The following is a 20757-nucleotide window of genomic DNA, read 5'->3' on the forward strand; positions in this document are numbered from 1 at the left end:
TTCATGAGCATAGCAGGATATGTTTCTGAGGAAAAGGCATAGGATTGTGTTGTATTTCAATTTAATTATAGGCAGGGTTAGATAAGAATACTATAATGTATTTACTATAATACTATAATTTATAATCAAATCATTAATTTTAAAGGTTGCAGCAGTATTGTGCCATTTTCCTCTATTTTGGGATTTACTCAAATAGCAGTCTCTCTCATTTCCAACATATTAGGTCTGTTTTTTATTCAGACTCAGTAGTGTTCAAGTCTCCAGTTGCAACAATAATGTCTTCACCACCCACAAAATAAAAATGAAAGACTGGTGCAGGAAACCCATTTGGGGTGTTAGAAATGATGGGTTCTCAATTACTTCTGACTTATTTCCAAGTTTAAAACAAGTCATGATCTTCTCATTCGTATTTTATTAGGGAAGACCACTCATCAGTAAAATTGATCAAGACAGTGCAGTGCTTCTAAAACAAAGGTCCAGTTAGAAATGTTCTCCTCCTATGAGCTGCTTTGTACCAACACTACCAACCAACCCCAGAACAGCAGCCAGTGCACCAGTCTGTCCACCCCTTACTCTACGCTCCACCCTCTGTTCTATGCCCCTGATACTGCTAGTAAATGCACTGTTGGCAGCAGTCATGGCAATTACTTCAAGAGAATCCCAGGATGTTATTTATCAAATTTTCCAATATAGCTCTTTATTCTGCTGCCTGCAGTTATAGGACTGGGCTGTAAACAAACATTATCAACATATTTCTAAGGGACAATCTTATGCATATTTATGGGACTGGATCTTATGTTCAATTAAGGTCATGATATATAATGGGGGGGATTCAAATGTACACATAATGTGAGGTCCCACAAGGGTTGCAGGGTTGTGTCTGTATAGGTTTCTCCAAGTTCAAGTCCACAGTCCAGGACACAGCCTTCAATCATAGGTGGGGTTGTGTCAGTGAGGATAGTGGCAGCAAGAAATGTGATCTATGACAAGAGAAGCAAGAGAAGCAGGTCACATAGCAATCAAAATACTCAAAGCCAAGTAGAAGCTGGTACAGGATGGACAGGAAGAAGAAATCAGAGCTTTTCCAAATCAGATCCTTTCAAGTGGTTCAGAATGAAGAACTGAGAAGTGTTGTGAATGTCAAAGATCAGGCTTGCTGCCTCCAAACCTATGAAAACTTCAGTTTTCTTTGGTAGATTTGCCACACACATCCCCTCTTTTGTTAGCTTACACCCTTTCAAGAATGCCTGGTTCTAAAATGGCTTTGAGGCAAAGAATTGTGGTGGTGGGGGACATCTTGTCTGAGATGGGGCCTCTGAGAGGCTACGAGTTTGCAGTTCTCACAGCTGAAGCTAATTAATTAGGCTACAAGCAAGAACATCTGCTTATCAGTGGAGACTGGTACTCAAGGCCATCTGGCCTGGGAAGGTTGGGGTGTGCACAACCATTAGGCGTGAAAACTCCAGAATATTTCATCATCAGAAAGCCCCCTGATTGGCTAATTAATTCCTGGCTGTTGCTGGGCATCTTCCCATAAGAATAGGATTCAAACCTTAGCCTTTGTTCCCCACTGTTCCCTTATGGTTGTTAATGCTACCTGTGTGGGGTTCCATCTTCCATCTACTATCCAGACTAACATCTCTGGGGAGATGTGAACCATGAAGATATTTTGCTGTTTACCTCTTTGTAAGTATAGACTAGGCTAGACAGTTTTGTTATTTTGTTTATGATTGTAGCTTTGTAATTTTGTTTGAGACTGGAGGTGGGAGCGTGTGGGCAGGCTTATGGAAGCCTGTGCTGTCTGTATTGGCGGGCTGCCTGGGAGTTCCCTCTCTGCAATCTGCAGAAGGGTTAGCCCCGTGCTGCCTGTATGGGGTGTATGTGTTGGGCTAAGGCGCCATGGGCCTGGGGCAGGCTGGTGCCCAAGGGCCCAGTCATGCCTGGCGCTCGCCCTGTGGAGTGAAGACCTTCGGGATGGCCAGTCCTGAAAACATCCTCACTCTTCCATCTCTCTGGAGCAAGATCTTTGGCCTGTATCCCTCTCTGCACAGTGGCCTTTCTTGTAACATGAACGCAGAATCAGGCTGGTCCTTACACTGACAAAATACTCAGTCAGCACTGACTGGTCCAAATGAAGAAAGCCTCATTAATTTGAGGAAATAAGAGTAAACAGAGGAGGAAGAGGGAAATCAGATGGGTAACATAAAAGAAATAAAACATACACTTAAAAACCCCAGCAATCCTTCTTAGGGCTGATTGCTCTGCAAAAGATCTTAATATTATTGATTTCATAGAACCATAGAATCATAGAGTCGGAAGAGGCCTATAACGCCATCAAGTCCAACCCCTTGCTCAATGCAGGAATCCAAATTAAAGCATACCCGACAGGTGGCTGTCCAATGCCTCCAGTGTTGGAGAGCCCACCACCTCCCTGGGTAATTGCTTCCATTGTCATACTATTCTAACAGGACACAATCTGGCTTCCTATAACTTCAGCCCATTATTCCAGGCCCTGCAGCCTGGAATTATCAAACAAAGATCCTGGTTCTCCTCTATATGACAACCTTTTAAGTACCTGAAGAGTGCTATCATATTCCCCTCTTCTCAAGGCTAAACATGCCCAGTTCTTTCAGTATCTCCTAATAGGGGTTTGTTTCCAGTCCCCTGATCATCCTTGTTGCCCTCCTCTGAACCTGTTCCAGTTTGTCTGCATCCTTCTTGAAGTGCAGTGTCCAGAACTGAATGCAGTACTCAAGCCGAAGCCTAATCAGTGCAAAATAGAGGGGAACTAGTACTTAATGTGATTTTAAAATTATACTTCTGTTAATGCAGCCTAAAATAGCATTTACCTTTTTTGCAGCCACATCAAGCTGTTGACTGCTACTCAGCTTGAGATCTATAACAATATCAAGTTCCTTCTCACATGTAGTACCGCTGAGCCAAATATCCCCCATCTTATAACTGTGCATTTGGTTTCTTTTTCCCAGGTGTAGAACTCTGCACTTATCCCTGTTGAATTTTATTCTATTGTTTTCAGACCAATGCTCCAGCTTATCAACATTACTTTGAATTTTGTTTCTGTCCTCCAGGGTATTAGCTAGCCCTCTCCATTTTGTATCATCATGTAGAGGAAAGCCTTCAGCCAACAAGGTGGAGGGTGGGGAGGAGATAGCCCAGGCAGCGATTCATAGGATCAGAATTAGGGTGTCACAAGGATGTCCCTAATTTCGTCTACGAAATAATGGAGGGTATGCAGAAATACTAAATCACCAAATTTTTGCACTGGAATCTTTGTGCCATACTATCATTCACTGGCGATCACTAATGGCTGAGTAAGATTGTCTTCCAAGATAAGATCTTTCACAGTCCTGCCTCCGTCGCCATTCACCTATCGCCATGGGACTTTTGGTTTGGTTTGGTTGAAAGACATCTGTGCGTGAATTTGTTTTATGTGGGGAGATCGGTGCACAACGATCAACACACAATCTTGACAGAAAAAGGCTTTGATCCAATGGCATGGATACCATGATGATTGGAAGTCTTTTATCTGCTGCAGCCTTCATCTGCCTTCACAGCCGTTGTAACATACATATTGTTATCCTCCACCTGTTTTGTCATTGAGGACATTCTTGGATCGTTCTTTGTCTGGTTCCTCTCCCTTGACCTTACCGCCATGGGTGACCCTGCTGGGAGTACATGACTCCCGACGGCATCGCTCACAGGGTTCATTGGAACACACAAGCCCACTCACCACTACAAGGTGACAATCCAGCGAAGGGCTGCCATATTATATGTTACACTCAACTGAAATGCAATCATGGAAGTGGGGGATGACTAATTTGTTAGCGATATTTAACCCTTTCTCCCTATGCTATTTCCCTGACCAAAATCACACTCCCCAACCTGTTTGCTCCATAAGAAGGGAGGAAATGCTCCGCAAGACAAGCAGCACTGGAGGGGGAGGGCAAATTTGAACAGGAAAACATTATGGGAAGAAAGGGTTAACTATCACTATTTGCTATGCCAAACAAATTGGCAGCCCCTGTGGCTTGCATTTCAAGAAAGGAAATATTGGGAGGCAAGTCATGGGGCACTGCATTATATTTGTAGTTTGGCCCTTGGGGTTCTTTAGTTGGGCAATAAGAAAATAGTTAAGGAATCATTTGTTCTGTGCATTGGATAGAATCAATTTTCTATAAAAAGCTCCCAATTCATTATTTTAACTGATGCTCATTAGTTTTAACTGATTACATATTATTCATAGTCTGAAAAACTAGCAAAATTTGCTTCATGTGTTAATATATTCTGTAGTTTCAATTTTTTAAAAAATATTTGTTTACTAGTAGAGGCCTAACTTTATTCAAGGTTGAAGGCTGAACTGACACTTAGGAATATGCTTGCATATGAATCCCCACACATACAAAATATTATTTTGCATACAAAAAGGTCACTTTAAAAGACATCAATTTTATATAACAAACCAGTAAGATGCCAGAATAAACATCCTTGATAATGCAGTCCTATGTATGTCCACTCAGAAGTAAGTCCCACTGATTTGACCTTTATGAAGGTCATGGTTTTGACCTTTTGAAGTTCCATATGACAGAACCAGGTCACCTTAACAACCACCCTCTCCCACATAAACCTGGCCTATTGCTGGGATCCTCTTCAGAGGTCCATGTTTGGATCTTTCCACCTTCAGATGTAAGGCAGGTGGTGACCTTTGATAAGGCCTTTACAGTTGCAGCATCACTACTCTGGAATGTCCTCCCGAAGGAGACTTGCCTGGCATAGAGATTTTTTGTGTGTGTTTTGCCACCAGGTGAACACCTCATTGGTTGAATCTGGCTTGTTGTTTTAATCTCTGCTACTACAGTTATGCTGTTTCACTGTTGAACTTACATTTTTAATTTAGTTAGCTGCTCTGAAGGCTTTTTTACCTTAAAGGCAGCATTTTTTTCAAATGAATTAATAAATAAGAGTATAAATGAAATATTAATTTTCCACACCTGAAGAATGAAAAATTAAGAATAAAAAGAGTTTTAGGAGGAACCCTGTTTATATTCCAGATACTGGAAAATGAACAAATGAAATCTACAAGGACTTAAATGGGCTCAAAACAATCTCTTCCTGTGCATCGCCAAGAAGATTTGCATAGTGACAGCAGTTCGTTAGAAACACTTACCATATGGTTTCACTGTTGGTAAGCTGTGGATTTAGGTTTTTGCTGATGAGAAGACGAAAGACAAAAGAGCAATTTGACAATGTCTACCTAGAAAGCATTGTTAGGGCTAGGGCACCATGAAAAAGGGGCTGAAAAAGACAAATGGAAACCTCCTTAAAAAGATGGGCAACTAAGGGAAGAATAACATTAATTAAAATCCTAATTAGTCTATTATCATTTAATGGTAACAGACACAATGGGCTGCCTGGTGGCTCCTCAATGACAATATCCCCTCCATCACTACTTTCCCTCAAGAAGCCCCCTCAGCTACCTGTGCCAGTGCAGCAATCTACTGGAAGGAGGCTGCTCACATGTCTTGCTTGCCTTTCCTCTCTCCTCCAGCCATCCTGTGCCCTCCAAAAAGTATCTCCTAGCCGCCAAGACCCACAAAACCGATGAGTGGCTGCAATGGTGTTTCACTTAGTCAAGTTTGCTCCCCTCTCTAAATCTCCCAATAAGCAAATATCTGTTTTCATTTGCCATCTTGAAAATATGTTTAGTTATTCCTACCTGAAATGACACATTAAGTTAACAGCTATGACTCTTTACAAAACTCCAGGAGCTTAAAAGATTACATCAATATCTATGATGTGTTTCTGTGTACAGCCCACTTACTCTGAAGTTTTATCCTTAAATGGTGGTTGGGTGGATACAGATACAGGCACAGGGTAAAAGCCAGAGCCTGGAAGATTACTTTTAAAAAGTAATAAATTACAGGTACATGGCGCAAAACAGTAGCAATTGCCATTACAATTACAATTGTTCTTAAAGTAACTGATTACTTTACTTTTACTCAAAAGCAATTGCTACAACTACATTTTCGTTACTTTTTTAAAAAAATTGCCTACAATGTGCTGGCCTTGGCTGCTTCTCATCTAAGTAGCCCAAAGCACATTAAAAATAAGCACGCACGCAACACACAGAGGGTAGTAGGATTTTTTTTTTATCCGTTAGATTAGCAGAATGGCATAACAGAATCTCGCATCCCCCTACCCCCAGCAATGATGATACCTCAACACACATATAATTCACTTGAAATCAAATTTTACTCTTGAAATGCTGCTTTTACAATACATTTCTGTTATGTCTCAAAAGAACAGGATGCTCAAAGAGCACGTCAGACAAGGAATGTCTTTTTACAGATTATGTTGCCACCAGTACTGAACAGGCTTTCTACTGCGGCACTTGAAGGCATGTGCTGCAAAACACCACACAGCACCCCTTTCAACTAAAACACATTTTGATCAATATGGCAATCCCCTATCATCAAAGAAAAATGCAAACTTTAGTACTTTACTAGCTGCCTTTGTAATTTTTTTTGTCAACAGTATAACTTAGAGGTGACTTAATCCTGTACATACTTACCAGGAAGTAAGTCCCACTGAACTCACTGGGTGGACATGTATGCACAATTGAACTGTCAGAAGTAGAACTTAACAGACATAATGTAGGTAAACAGAAAATGCACATATCAAAAGTAATCCACCAGAATAAACGTTATCCCTTCTCCTGCAGTTAAAAATGTGGTCCTGCCCAGCATATAGTGAAACGATGGAATTTACTACCACAAGAAGCAGTGATGGGCACCAACTTGGATGCTTTAAAAGAGGATTAGACAAATTCATGGAGGATAAAGCTATCAGGGGCACCTAGCAATGGTGGCTCTGTTCTACTTCCACTGTCAGAGAGAGTATGCTTCTGAATATCAGTTGCTGGAAATACAAGTGAGGAGAGTGCTGCTCGTGCACTCAGGTCCTGCTTATGGGCTTCCCTTTAGGGCATCTGATTGGCCACTGTGAGAACAGGATGCTAGGCTAGATGGGCCACTGGTTGGATCCAGCAAGTTCTTCTTATGTTCTTGTATGTATTGCAACAAACAAAAGTTACTTGTGGGGCCTTACAGATCAGGAATAGCCAACATGGTGCCGTCCAGATGTTGTAGAACTACAATTTCCATCATCCCTGATAACTGGGTATGTTGTCACAATGCTGAAGTTGGTTCCTAATTCCCAGTTTCTTATTTGCTTGAAAGTTAAAAACACTAAAAAACAAAAAAAGTTCACAGCTACAGCAACTCCATAGGAAAGTTAACATGTCTCTGAACCCCAAAATATATATTTGGAGCGGGATCCCAGCCATGTCACTGTGTATGAGCCCATCAGCGTGAAAAGGGAGGGTGGTAGCCACTGAGAAGAGTCCTTGTCCTTTCATGCTGATTGCAGCCAATCAGAGTGAAAAGAGGTGAGCTAACAAACAACAAAGAACTTCTGGGTGAGTTATGGCTTCTCTCTTTTACTCACGAAATTAAGGAGGAAAGAAATCGAAAAAGCTTATCTTTGTTTTTATTGCAAAAAGCTGGCCTGGAGGTGCATTCTAAAGATACCAACGGAAGAGGGATTTCTATTTCGAGGAGGGGAAAAAAATAAATAAATTTGATTTATGAACTTTGGAGTATTATATGTCAGGGACTATTTTTTTTTTTGGTCTATTTCATTTTGACTAATCTGCTTGTTCACGACGCCACTAATTGTTTTGATGTTGGGAACTAAGTTTGTTTTGTATTCCTGAACACATAAGAGATAAGGCAGGCTGTACTGTCTACACTGATGTCAGCAAGCCTGGAATATTAACCCAATTGTGGCTGAAATAATTTTTGTTTTTGTGGTTTTAAGAATGGCAACCAGGAAAGTGACTGAGACCATGGAAGAAATTATGTTTCAGAAAATAATGGGTGAGATTGAGATAACGAAACAAACCCTGAGACAGGGTAGACAGGAGATGAAAATTGAATTTAACAAAATGACGCAGGAGCTTAAAGAAATAGGGGATTCTGTGAGAGAGGAGTTTGATGGGATTAGAGATGAGAAAAGAAAAATTAAAGGGAAGCTACAAGCCCTGGAGATTGGAACAAATGTGAAATTGGAAAAAGATTTGGAGTTTATGGATGTTAGAAATAAAGTTTACTGTTTGGAATTCAATGTTGTCTCTGAAGAAATTAATGAAGATTTTGGTGGTAAAGTTATTAATGTCTTGGATAATTTTCTGGACTGGAATGATGTGATGGAGCTTGACATAGAAAAAATCTATGGAGTTGGCTATAGATATGTGACAGTGGAGAAACTCTTAAGAGATGAGCCAGTGCATTTTGTAAAAAAGAAGAACAGAGATATGACTTTGCAGCAATATTTCAGCAACATATTCAGAATTGATGGCAAGGAAATATTTGTGATAAAAGAAATTCCCATCAGACTCTTGTTATATGACTATGGCTATGACAGCAAGATTATCATGGGATATTGATAATGGATGAATGGATACTGAAACTACTGGATCTAACAGGATTATTGAAGATGGAAGATGGAATTAATATTGATAATGGAAGAATGGTTATGGAAATTATTGGACCTAACAGATTTGATGAGATGGATTAATCGATATGTTTATTTGGACTATGGCTATGACAACAAGATTATTATGGGATACTGATAATGGAAGAATGGCAACTGAAATTACTGGACTTAACAGGATTATTGAAGATGGAAGATGGAATTAATATTGATAATGGAAGAATGGCTATTGAAATTACTGGACCTAACAGATTTGAATGAGATGGATTAAGCGACATGTTTATTTGGAGAAAAATTGAAAGATATATCTCTCAAGGAATTGAAACCTCTCTTTGACTTTTTGTGGAAAGAATAAGGTAATGTTTATGAGATTTGATGATTAATTAAGATAACTACTGGAGGAAAGTGATTTTATAATATAATTTTAGAGACAGGATTGTTATATATTGTAGACTTATGACTGATCTGCGACAAATCGGAAGTCACATTTTATTTTATTGTTTAATTATCTTTGTTATGTTTTGTTTTTTGTATTTGGAAATTTGAATAAAAATTAATGATAAAAAAAAGAAAGTTAAAAACACTAAAAAACAAAAAAAGTTCACAGCTACAGCAACTCCATAGGAAAGTTAACATGTCTCTGAACCCCAAAATATATATTTGGAGCGGGATCCCAGCCATGTCACTGTGTATGAGCCCATCAGCATGAAAAGGGAGGGTGGTAGCCACTGAGAAGAGTCCTTGTCCTTTCATGCTGATTGCAGCCAATCAGAGTGAAAAGAGGTGAGCTAACAAACAACTGCCCTTTTCATGCTGATTGGCTCCTAGGGTTGTCTGTTGTACTGGAGTGTGAACTCATGAGACAACAGGGGCAGCAAGGGAGATGAGGGAAAGTGGGAAAGGGTGCATAGCTGTGAGGAGGTGTGGTGTGACAATCATGAAGGGACCCTGCCCTTCTGAATTTGCCACGACACTACTGGGCATTAGGTAGGCAATACATCTAAGCCAATAAATAAAAAGTTTACTATTACATTTATTTTCCTACAAGGAGCTCAAGATGGCATACAAACATGGTCCTTCCTCTCCTGATTTTATCTTCACAACCACTTCGTGAGGTAGGTTAGGTTGAGAGACAGTGACTGGCCCAAGGTCACCCAGTGAGCTTCATGGCCAAATAGGGATCCTGGACTCCCAATTTACTACCTCCGGGCAATCTTAATTTTACATTCACAACATAGAACCTTAAGGGGGGGGCTTGTAGGTGATTTAGTCTAACCCCCTGCTTGATGCAGGAACTCTACAGCTAAAGAATCCCCATCAGATGGCTGACCTAGCTTCTGCTTGAGAACTTCAGTGAGACAGAACCCATCTCCACTCTAGTAGGTAATTGGTGCCATTTCTGAAGAGCTTGCTCCTTCAAGAACAGGAATGGGTATGGGAAACCTCCAGACCTCTCTATGTGGCTCTCAGGATTACCCCTAGGGTATGCCCCCTCCCAACCACACTCCTTCTTCCCAGGCCACACCCCTCTCCAGCCCTCCTTTGCACCCTCCTTGAGTGCTTCTGCCTGGCTAGAATGTATCCTTGAACTCTGATAATGTTTCTCGCTTCCCTGGATGGAGGATAGAGGTGGGCATGTGAGTAAAGCAACATTTGTTGCTCTACCCACTTTGCTTCTGGCACTACTCACATTGGCATGTGGCCCCCCAAAAGGTTGCCTAGAAGGAACTGCGGCCCTCAGGCTGCAAAAGGGTCTCCACCCCTGCTTTAGAGGTTTCTCTTAACGTCCAACTGAAATCTACTTTTCTGTAACTTAAGCCCACTTTAAACAAAGGATCTCCTTAATAAAATTCCATGTACTTCAGCTCAAAGAGAGATTTATGAGTCTTCCTTTGTCAGAATTAATGGAATCTTCACAGGCAGATTCTTTCCTGGGTCTTTTATGTTACTTTGTGAGAAAAGCATTTTTTTTCTTCCAGCTGCTACATTTTTCACATATACATCAAAGCCACTCATGGATCAGCAAGGAAACTGAAATTTTGTCTTGGTTTTGCTGAAATCAACAAGTAGAGAAGAAATAGCCAAATTATCACTCATAGCCTATTTAAAGATGATGGTGAAAACCTTTGATTGCATGAAAATATTCACCATCAGCACAGAAAAACTGGCTTATAACACCACCTCCGGTAATTAAAGAGATGATCTAATTAAAGGAAATTCAAAAACTAAAAAGTGTTGTAGAGTTACATCTTGACTGTTATTTTCTAGATAAAAATAGCCCACAATGGATATTGTTAGAACAATTATGCTTATAAGCATGTCATTCGCAAATTTCAATATGAATTACTTGTGGAAGAGATGTAAAGTGTTTTCTCTTTTATTCTTTTCTTTTGTAATTAACATATATTACTGGTTGCTAACTCTGAGTTTTCTTCATTTGCCACTGGAGACAATTTAATCATTTTATATACTTTCTATCATTCCACTGTAAAGTAAATAAAGAGCAGAAAGATAGAAGCATTATCAAATCACTTAATTTCTATGTTTTAAAACAAGGAATGTAAAGAAGATCAAATTGAAAGCAACTTTTACCATTTTTAAGACACAAGAACATTGCTGCCTTTCCATGGTCTTAGTAATAAGTTGATTTGAGGCTAGGAATTCCCCCCCCAAACCCAAGTAAAAGCTCAGACACACGTATCCAGTTCAGCTGCCATAAGAACCTTGTATAGATCATTAAATTCTGTGTACAGTTACCATGTACAGGGAGAATTGAGATGGTTGTGGTGGTAGGCCCCACCCCAAACCTCAACACATTGATTTTAGCTTGCCCACAGAGCCTCCACGGGTTCCACTGAACGTCACATGAGCAGACTTCTGCTTGCACAATAGAACTTCCTCTCCTCCCCTCATGCCACCCAATCTGCTCTGGAAGGTCCTCCAACTCTCCAGAGCATACTTGGAGGTGCATGGGGTGTACAGGCGGAGGAAAGGAAGGGGGAATTCTATTGCTCAGGAAGAAATCAAGGGGCTGTAGCAGCTCTCTTATGATGAAAGGTTACAATATTTGGAGTTTAGTTTAGAAAAAAGCAAATAAGGAGAACATGAGAGAAGCACACAGAATGATGCATAGTGTGGAGAAAGTGGATAGAAATAAGTCTTTTCCTCTTGTATTACTAGAACTTGGGGTCATTCAACGAAGCTGAATGCTGGAAAATTCAGGACAGACAAAAAGAAGCACTTTTCACACAGTCCAGTTAAACTATAGAATTTATGAAGTGTTGGGCGGCTTTAAAAGATGGTTAGATGAATTCATGGTGGATAAGGCTATCAATGGCTACTAGTCATAATGGTCGTGTACTTACTCCAGGCTCCAAGGTGGAATGCCTCCAAATACCAATTGCTGGAAAGCACAAGTGGGGAGAGTGCTGTTGCACTCATGTCCTACTTGCAGGTTTCCCATAGGTATTTGGTTGCTACCAGTGAGAACTGGGTGCTAGACCAGATGGGGTTTTGGTCTGATCCAGCAGGCTCTTCTTATGTTTGTTTACCTCTGCACAACAGCTGCAGCAGACCCTGGCTCCACATCACAGCATGCTCCAATCCCAGACAAAATGGGACCGTTCAAGTGACAGGGAATTTTGTAGTTTGTTGGACTGGGGGTCCTTGCAGGAATTGAAGACACAGGCTTGCAGCAAAAAGGTAGGCCTTTATTGAATGACAAGCTTGGTCAGTCTCCCTCTGAATGAGTGGAGAACTGCAACATGGTACTGCTCAGAACCTATAGATTGCAAAACTACAGAGCACAACCACAGAACAAGTGATTATCGCACTAAAGTGTGTATTTGCTTGCTATTGGCATACTTTGCACTTTGAGGACAGATAACGAGACACAATGAGCCATTGCTCTGAAATGTTTGCAGCAGACTTTGATTTTCAGTAGTAGGGAAGTAGTCCATACTTCCCTCGTAGTAATGAGGAAGCAGAAAGGGCTGTTCAGACAGTGAAGAACCTGCTCCATAAAAGCTAGAGCATATACACAGTCCTCCTGCCTGATGTACAGTTCAGCCCACTGAAGCATGGATGGAATCCCACAGAGTTGGTCATGAGTTGCTGAATGAGTACAACCCTAACAACCACTGAAAGCTTTGACTCCAAAAGTTGTGAACATGCAAGTATTATGTTGGAAAGACAAACTTCCCCAGGGCAGAAAGATTGGTTTCCAAATACAGGAGCGCAGAGCTTGGAAGTAACTAGTTACAAGTAACGAATTACTTGTAATTCATTACTTTTTTGAGTAACGAGTGGGTAATTCCTTTACATTTCGATTGCAATAGAACTAGGAGTAATTTTACTACTTTTGTGGAGTAATTGTAACGTTTCCAGAATTACTTTTGGGCACTACTTGGGGGGGGAGCAGGGGAAGTCTTCTGCTCCTCTGGTTTGTGGATGAAAATCATGTGCCTCAAACTGGGCTTCTGTGCAGTGTCGCTCTTTCCTCATGCTCTGTGGATGGGGAGGAGGAGGAGAGTGAGACAGGGTGGAGTGGAGACAACAATTATTTTAAAAAATGGATAGTGGTGGTGAAGAATGGAGTGGAGGGAACAAGGATCTGGAGGTCAAGAACATGGATAAAGGAGGAGAAGGAGGCAGCAGCAGAATGGAGATAAAGAACTGTGGAGGTGAAAGATGATGACGTGTGTGGTGTGTGTGTGTGTGTGAGCGAGCGAGCGAGCGTGAGAGAGAGAGAGAGAGAGAATACTGTGTTTGCACTTGGCACACAAAGTGGCCTCCACCACCCTTTCTGGCTACTGTGCTGCATTTGCAGTATTTTAACTTTTTTGCATCTCTGGGGAAAATGTCTGCTTGAGTGAGTGTCCCTTAGTTGGTGGCAGAGCAGAGTCTGGGAGGTAGTTAAATGAGAGAGATTATGCTTGCTGGCTGGGGGGGGTTGCACTTGGTTTGACGTGCAAACATCTGAGTAGTGGCCTCAGCCTCCCTCCCCACCTCCCTTACCAGCGGAGAGACCACCACTGCTATCTTATGAATAAAAATAATTATTCTACTACCTCTGTATGTGTGTGTTTATTTTTAATGTTGTTTTAGGCTACTTAGATGTGCAACAGCCAAGGCCAGCACCTTGTAGGCATTTTTTTAAAGTAACTGAAATGTAATTGTAGTGATTACTTTGGAGGAAAAGTAAAGTAATCAGTTACTTTCAGAGCAATTGTAATTGTAACAGTAATTACTACTTTTTGGGCCATGTAACTGTAACTGTAATTTATTACTTTTTAAAAGTAATCTTCCAAGCTCTGCAGGAGCGCAGGAAACTGTCCTCATTAATGTATAAACTCCTCATTCATACATAGTAGAGACAACAAAGGAACTCTTCCAACAGAATAAAGAACACCCTGGTCACATTCTTTATTATTCTAAATGAGGGCCCACTTCAATTCCACCAAAACTGTAAAACACCATGTTATTAAAGATTTAGTATTAGAAAGAAAAAAAGCTAAGCAAAATTTGAAAAGAGTTAGCAGTATATATTTGAACACTTTCCAGAGAAAGGAATATGAAATAGAAAGAGTTAACTTTTGCCAGCTAAAGGAAGTGACTGCTTTCTTTTTGAGTTAAGTGAGATGTAATAAAGCACTTCAGCAATTCAATCCAGTCTCAGCTCTCTTAATAATACAAAAATTAATAACAGAATATGAAACTGCATGGCAACAGACTGCCTTCAAGTTGATTCCAACTTATGGCGGCCCTACAAATAGGGTTTTCATGGTTCAGAGGTGGTTTACCATTGCCCTCCTCTGAGGCTGAGAGGCAGTGACTGGCCCAATGTCACCTAGCAAGCTTCATGGCTGTGTGGGGATTTGAACCCAGGTCTTAGTCAAACACCTTAACCACTACACCACATTGGCTCTCTTATAAAAATGCACTGATCTGAAAATGCCTCTAAAATGTCGACAAAAAATGTTTGCATTTAATATCTCTCCTTTTCCTGTGCATCTGGTATTGATCTCAGTGCCTCCACTCTATTTGGAGATGGGGGGGCAGGGTTTGATTTTTGTTTTTGTTTTTCATCCCTAAAAAAGCTTCTTCAGGTGACATACTCTGCTGTTTTATATATCTAGAATTATTTCTTTAAACCTTTCATCATAATTAGAGCCAAGCTGAAAGGAGAAAGGGCTGTAGCTCAGTGCTAGAGTACAATGTTTTCATGCAGAAAGTCCAAGGTTCAATCCCATTAAAAGGGATGACATGTTGCAGTTGACGGGAAGACCTTTGTCTGAGATCCTGGAGAACTGCTACCAGTTATCATGACGCATGGCCTGGGGATTGTGAAATGTGTGACAGAGGACCCAGAAGATAAGAGGCCAGCTCTGTCCTTGAGGGAAGAACTGCTAAGGCCTTTAGGATCATCCTGGCTGGAGGATAGAGCCCTGCCAGCTTGCCATCCTTCTCTGATTTACAGGAGTTATCTCCCACAATATCCCTGTCTCTCCAGGCCCACAAGAATCAAAGACTGCAAAATAAAGCAAGAGCCCTTTAACAGCCAGCAAGCTCCTCTGGAGAGGAGGGGCTTACTACACTGCAGGTCCAGTGAACATATATAAGGCTTCAGGTTGATCTAAGCGCTTGTAGTTTGTATAACTACCTGTGTAGGGCTCTGGGACCACTTCAAGGGCTTGCAGATGCTCTGGGTGCTGCGGATTCATGTTTTGGATTTCTGACTCAGACTACTGACTTGGACTCTTGATGGGATACTGCAAGGCTCTCTTGAGAGCCTCAAGCTCTTACAGAAGAGGGCATCAGGCACAATAGATAATAGTGCACTGAAACAAAGAAAATGGTCTGACTTCATATTATTATTATTGTTGTCTTTATTTATACCCCGCCATCCTTCCAAAACTGGAACTCGCGGCGGCTTCCAGATAAAAAACACATATAATTAAAACATACAGAGTCTAGATTAAAATAAAATTAAACTAATTCCAATATTAAAACCATTCATACTTATAGCTAAAATTATCATAGGTGTCAAATCACTGCAAAAGGCCATAAAATGCTCATTGGTTAGTGTGATCCCTGGTTTGCTAGAATTGCAAATATATCCTATAGCAGCCTTTCCCAACCAGTGAGCCTCCAGATGTTGTTGGACCACAACTCCCATCAGCCTCAGCCAGCATTGCCAATGGTCAAGAAAGATGGGAATTGTGGTCCAACAACATCTGGAGGCACACTGGTTGGGAAAGGCTGACCTATAGCCTGTATCAGAAGTGTTTCCCTCACTTTAAATGTTCATTTTACCTAAGAGGTATCAGGACACAGCCAAATCTGAATTGATTACCAGGATCATAATATATCACTATATCGAGTATATGATCCCTGATTGGGTGGGATCACTCAAAGAGCAACAAAATTGTCTTTTTGAAAGTTGGCACTGAAGCACCATGGTTCAATGGAAACATAAACGTTGCTACAAACAGCAATGAAGGGAAAGAACTAAAGGTTTGTGGGAGAAAGGGTAGGACAGCTCAGAGTTTTACTGGTGAGGCAAAAACAAACCAGGAGAACATTGGGCTCAGCCCTAATCATTGTTCTTTACCTGTACTCATGAGTAACCTCTCATTTATTAAATGTTTCAATAATCAACATTTCCAACAACCATAGAGTTCCATTAAAAGTGTCATAGTGCTCAAATGAAAAAGAAAAAAATGCCCTATGCATTTATAAGGCATGTATCTTTCTCATAAAAATTCTAATTTTATACACCATTTAAATATCTTGTCGATGTATGAACCAAAACTCAACAGAGAAACAAAGCTTTCCATGGTGAATCTATCATTGGGTTTGATGCTCTGTGCCCAGAATGTAAGTGTGGCAGAAATTCTTCATATTATTAAACAACTTTTGTGTGTGTCTACATACATATCTTAAGGAGCTCTTTTTATTATTAGATATGTTATTTAATCTGCAGGAAGCCATTAACCAAAGCTCAGCAAAATCCAGCTTCAATTAAACACTTTACATTTGCATTGATTTCAGTGAAAGAATTAAGCACACACTTAAATTTCTCTCATTCAAATAAATAACTTAGAAGTGTTGAACTTCACCTGATGTTTTGATCCCATTTTCAGACTGTGCAATATTGTGTGCTCACTAAATAAACTGATAAATGTAACACAGTCCTACATCTTGCCAGCTTACAAAAATACCAACAACCTACAAATGAAAGAATAAAATGCATACTTAATTATCTCCCACTGAAATATCTCCCCTGTAACTTGGAGAGGAAGTGAGACGTGTTTAACTTCAGCTGCTGTCCAGAACATCTTTTCAAATTCTATGCATAATAGAAAGACAAATATTACACAGAGAAACAGGTCAACCTCCATCTTACCAGCTCATAAAAAAACACAGGATCAGGTACTATACAGTCATGAGAGTGGCTGTATACTATAAGCACGGATTTTTCACATTCCGCAATGTTAAATTGAAAATACCCCCATGCCATTCTGATTCTTCCCATAAGCTCATTTCAAAACAGAACCTTACAAAACTTATAGTCCTGAACTCAGAAATGCTTGCTTAACAACTCTCTAAATTTTCATGGCGATACACAAAACAGTCAGAGAGAATAGGGAGTTCAAAGTCTAAAAAGAGAAAAAAAACAGACCCCTTTTGGACTTTTTTCTATCAGAATTCTCATAATCTGTTGAAATTAATTAAAAATCAGCCATGTTCACAGAGTACCTGTAATCCTACTACTGACCTTGCCCAATACTCTGACCTTCATCTTCTGCAGTTTAAAAGTTTAAAAAAATGCCTGGCTGATTTTTAATTAATTTAAGAAATTTAACATTGAACTCAATGATAAGGCTGGGCATGCCCAGTGCCCACCCATCCAATCTCCTCCCCTCCCCCTTCCTCCCTCCCACTCCCCTTCCTGCCCTCCTCCTCCCCTCCCTGCCCCTCCCCCAGGTCAGTTTCACCTATCCTAAGCACGATTGCACAGGGGTAAATCCCACTGAATTCAAAAAGCATGCAAACGATCAACCCTGCCCTTCCCTCCTCCTTCCTTCACCCCTCCCCTCCTCCATCCCCTTCCAATCCTCTCCTTCCCCCTCCTCCTCTTTCCAAATAAATGATTTCCACAGGGCTGTTTTTCTTTCAACTTTGTATAACATGGAAGTTATTACATCATAATGCCCTTCAGCATAGGCTTCCCAAATACAGGCACACCCTGCTTAACGTCGCTTCACTTAACGTCGCCTCACTATAACGTACATGCTCCATACGCCACCATACCCCGCTTAACGTACATGTGCTTTGCAATTACGGACACTTAATGGCATGACACCACTGCCATCTAGTGGCGATTGCAGTGCAGTACATGCATAGATAATTGCTTCACTTTAAGTACATTTTCACTTTACATACATGCTCCGGTCCCACTGCGTATGTTAAAGCGGGGTATGCCTGTAGTTCCCATGAGGCATCCACAGAATCTCACTACAGTAATACAACTATGCTGATGTAAGAATGACATCAGTATGATCTGGGTCTTGCAAGGCAATGAAAATGTCTAGGCACTATAAGCTTGCTGATGGAATTTATACTACATAGAAAAATCATTCAACTTCATCAAGTGCTCTTAGACATTCACATAGTAAGTGGCAGTGCTTCACACTATTCATGTCTCCATTTCCCTCAGGAACAAAACCTTAAAGAGTTATTTCAGAAATTATGCTCTGTGGGGGGAAGTTGAAGACGTAAGCCAATTTTTGGTTTCCTAATTTTTAAATTGACCCAGCTCAAGGGTAAGCAAGGTTAATACTTTTTGCACCATTTTGATCGCCATTACAGAACTGCTAGAATGGAAATACATTTTACTGAACCCAGAGGTGGCCACTTGAATTCTGATACTAAAAATCATAAAAATCGTGGAAGCACAGAAGCAGAACATTTTATGCTACCTAACAGCTTCCCAATAGCAGGAAAGATAAGCAATAGCCTAGTCTGCACCTTTGCATGGCAAAGAATTAGTAACAATATGCTGTTCTTTTGAATGACATGCAACATTGGTGTTGATGCTCAGTTAATCAATTTTTCCCTCTTCCAGGATTTTGTTTCTGTTATGAACAAGAGAGGATCTGCATTTTCTTTTAGGATGACATGTAGACCCTACACTTCCTCCACGTTGTTCAGAATGGTGTACATACTTCTTCCTCCCTCTTATTTATCCTCACAACAATCTTATGAGGTGGATTAGACTGGGAGACGGTGATTGGTCCAAGGTCATGAAGACTAGGGTTGCCAGGTTGGAAGCATCCCAAAACCTGAGATGTCATGGGACGGGCCTTAGTGATGTCATGGACGGACCCTAGTGATGTCACGGGGTGGATCCTAGTGATGTCACAGGGTGGGCCCTAGTGATGTCATGGGGTGGGCCCTAGTGACATCATAAAGCATGATACATTAAGTATCAACCATAGTTGCTTGGAGCATACCATTCAAACAAAAAAAATGCCTTTCCTGTCCAAAACACCTTCTCTCGACTTCTGTGCAAGAACCCAGTAAATTCTTTGCAAACTTCAAGAGATGGACACCTAGGGATATTGGGAAGGGTGTGTGAGGGGAGAGAGAGAGAGAGGTTCTCTCAAGGACAGATCTGTCCTGTTTACTTGCCGCTCTGGGCTCCTGCTGGGAGGAAGGGCGGGATATAATAATAATAATAATAATAATAATAAATAAACATTAACACTAGCTCCAGCAAATAATATAAATTAATGAATTATTTAAATCACTCATTGCATCTTAGAGAAATACAGGAGCATGAAATATGGTCTATCCAGATAATAAATCCAATCTCTTGCACAAATACCTAGAAGTTCAGATTTGATGAAGATCAAAGTACTGCAGGAATTATTTTAGGTAACTGTGATAATCCTTAGGAGAAATAGTATAGTGGAAGAACACACCACGTTGTACATTCCCATTACCCTCTGCTTAAGCCAATAACATTTTTCTAAATCCTGTGATGTTAAAATCTAAAGCTCTCCTATAAAATTTTACATTTTATAAATGATATATTATAGATTAATTACAGAACTTCTGAAATATATGATGGAAGCACAAGTTAGTCTCATTTAAAAACCCCTCTACTTTTCACATTTTCTAGGTGTATTCACTCTCCCACACATGCTTCTTATTTTAAAATGTGTTGTCCTGGAGTGCTCCAAGCACTAGAGGCCTAAACCCAAGTACTGAACACATCTCTTCTAGTCTAGCACCGGAAAGCACACCAGGGCAGTTGTTCCACAGAGTCTACAAACCTATAATAAATATAGATATGCCATGCATTAATTAGTGCATGGTGTGTGCACATCACCAGCGGCATCTTAAGGCAAAAGGAGGGGCCATGTACCTGAGCCTCACTGTATGAGGTGCAGTCAATGAAGGGGGGGCACCAAGTCAAACCATTGGGTACATCTATCTCTGTACTGCCTACACTGACTGGCAGCAGCTCTCCTGCGTTTCAGGCAGGGAGTCTTCCCAAGCCCCACCTGGCGACGAACCTGGGACCTTCTATATGTGAAGCAGGTGCTCTGCCCACTCAGCCACAGTCCTTCCCCAGGGAGTGTGGGGAGTTCTGGAGGGGGGAGAGGATGCCAGGGGTGGCTCAAGATCAGAGCTTGGAAAAGTTACTTTTTTAAACTACAACTCCCCTCAGCCCCAGCCAGCATGGCTACTGGATTGGGCTGATGGGAGTTGTAGTTCAAAAAAGTAACTTTTCCAAGCTCTGCTCAAGATATGTTTGAGGGAGAAGGGAAACTGGGGGAAGGGGGGCTCTTTTGGCAGGAGCCCAAACTGAAGTCAACCTGCAAGAAGGTGTGGCATGAGGGGGTGCCCACCTGCATTGACCCAAGTGTGCGAGGAGGGTTTGGTTCAGTTTTGTTTTTTGGGACGGGGGGCGGGAGACAATTAGAAGGTGGTTAATCCAGGCAGTGCCCTATCAGTCCTGGGGAGGGAGCAGCACCAGGGATCAAGGGTGGCTCTCTAGTCCTCATGGAGGATGGTGGGTTAAGTACCTAAGAAGAGCCCTGCAGTGCTGGATCAGGCCAACGTGGGCTCATTCAGTCCAGCACATCCTCTTCTCACAGTGGCTGATCAGCTGCA

The 20757-nt window shown here is 41.1% G+C and overlaps 1 protein-coding gene across 1 annotated transcript in view; it reads right to left on the minus strand.

Moving 5' to 3' along the window:
- The window catches only part of SUSD3 (sushi domain containing 3), a 79587-nt gene that overhangs the window by 40992 nt on the left and 17838 nt on the right, over positions 1-20757 (minus strand). The window lies entirely within an intron of this gene.

Source organism: Rhineura floridana, chromosome 3 (assembly GCF_030035675.1).
Source record: "Rhineura floridana isolate rRhiFlo1 chromosome 3, rRhiFlo1.hap2, whole genome shotgun sequence".
NCBI lineage: Eukaryota > Metazoa > Chordata > Lepidosauria > Squamata > Rhineuridae > Rhineura > Rhineura floridana.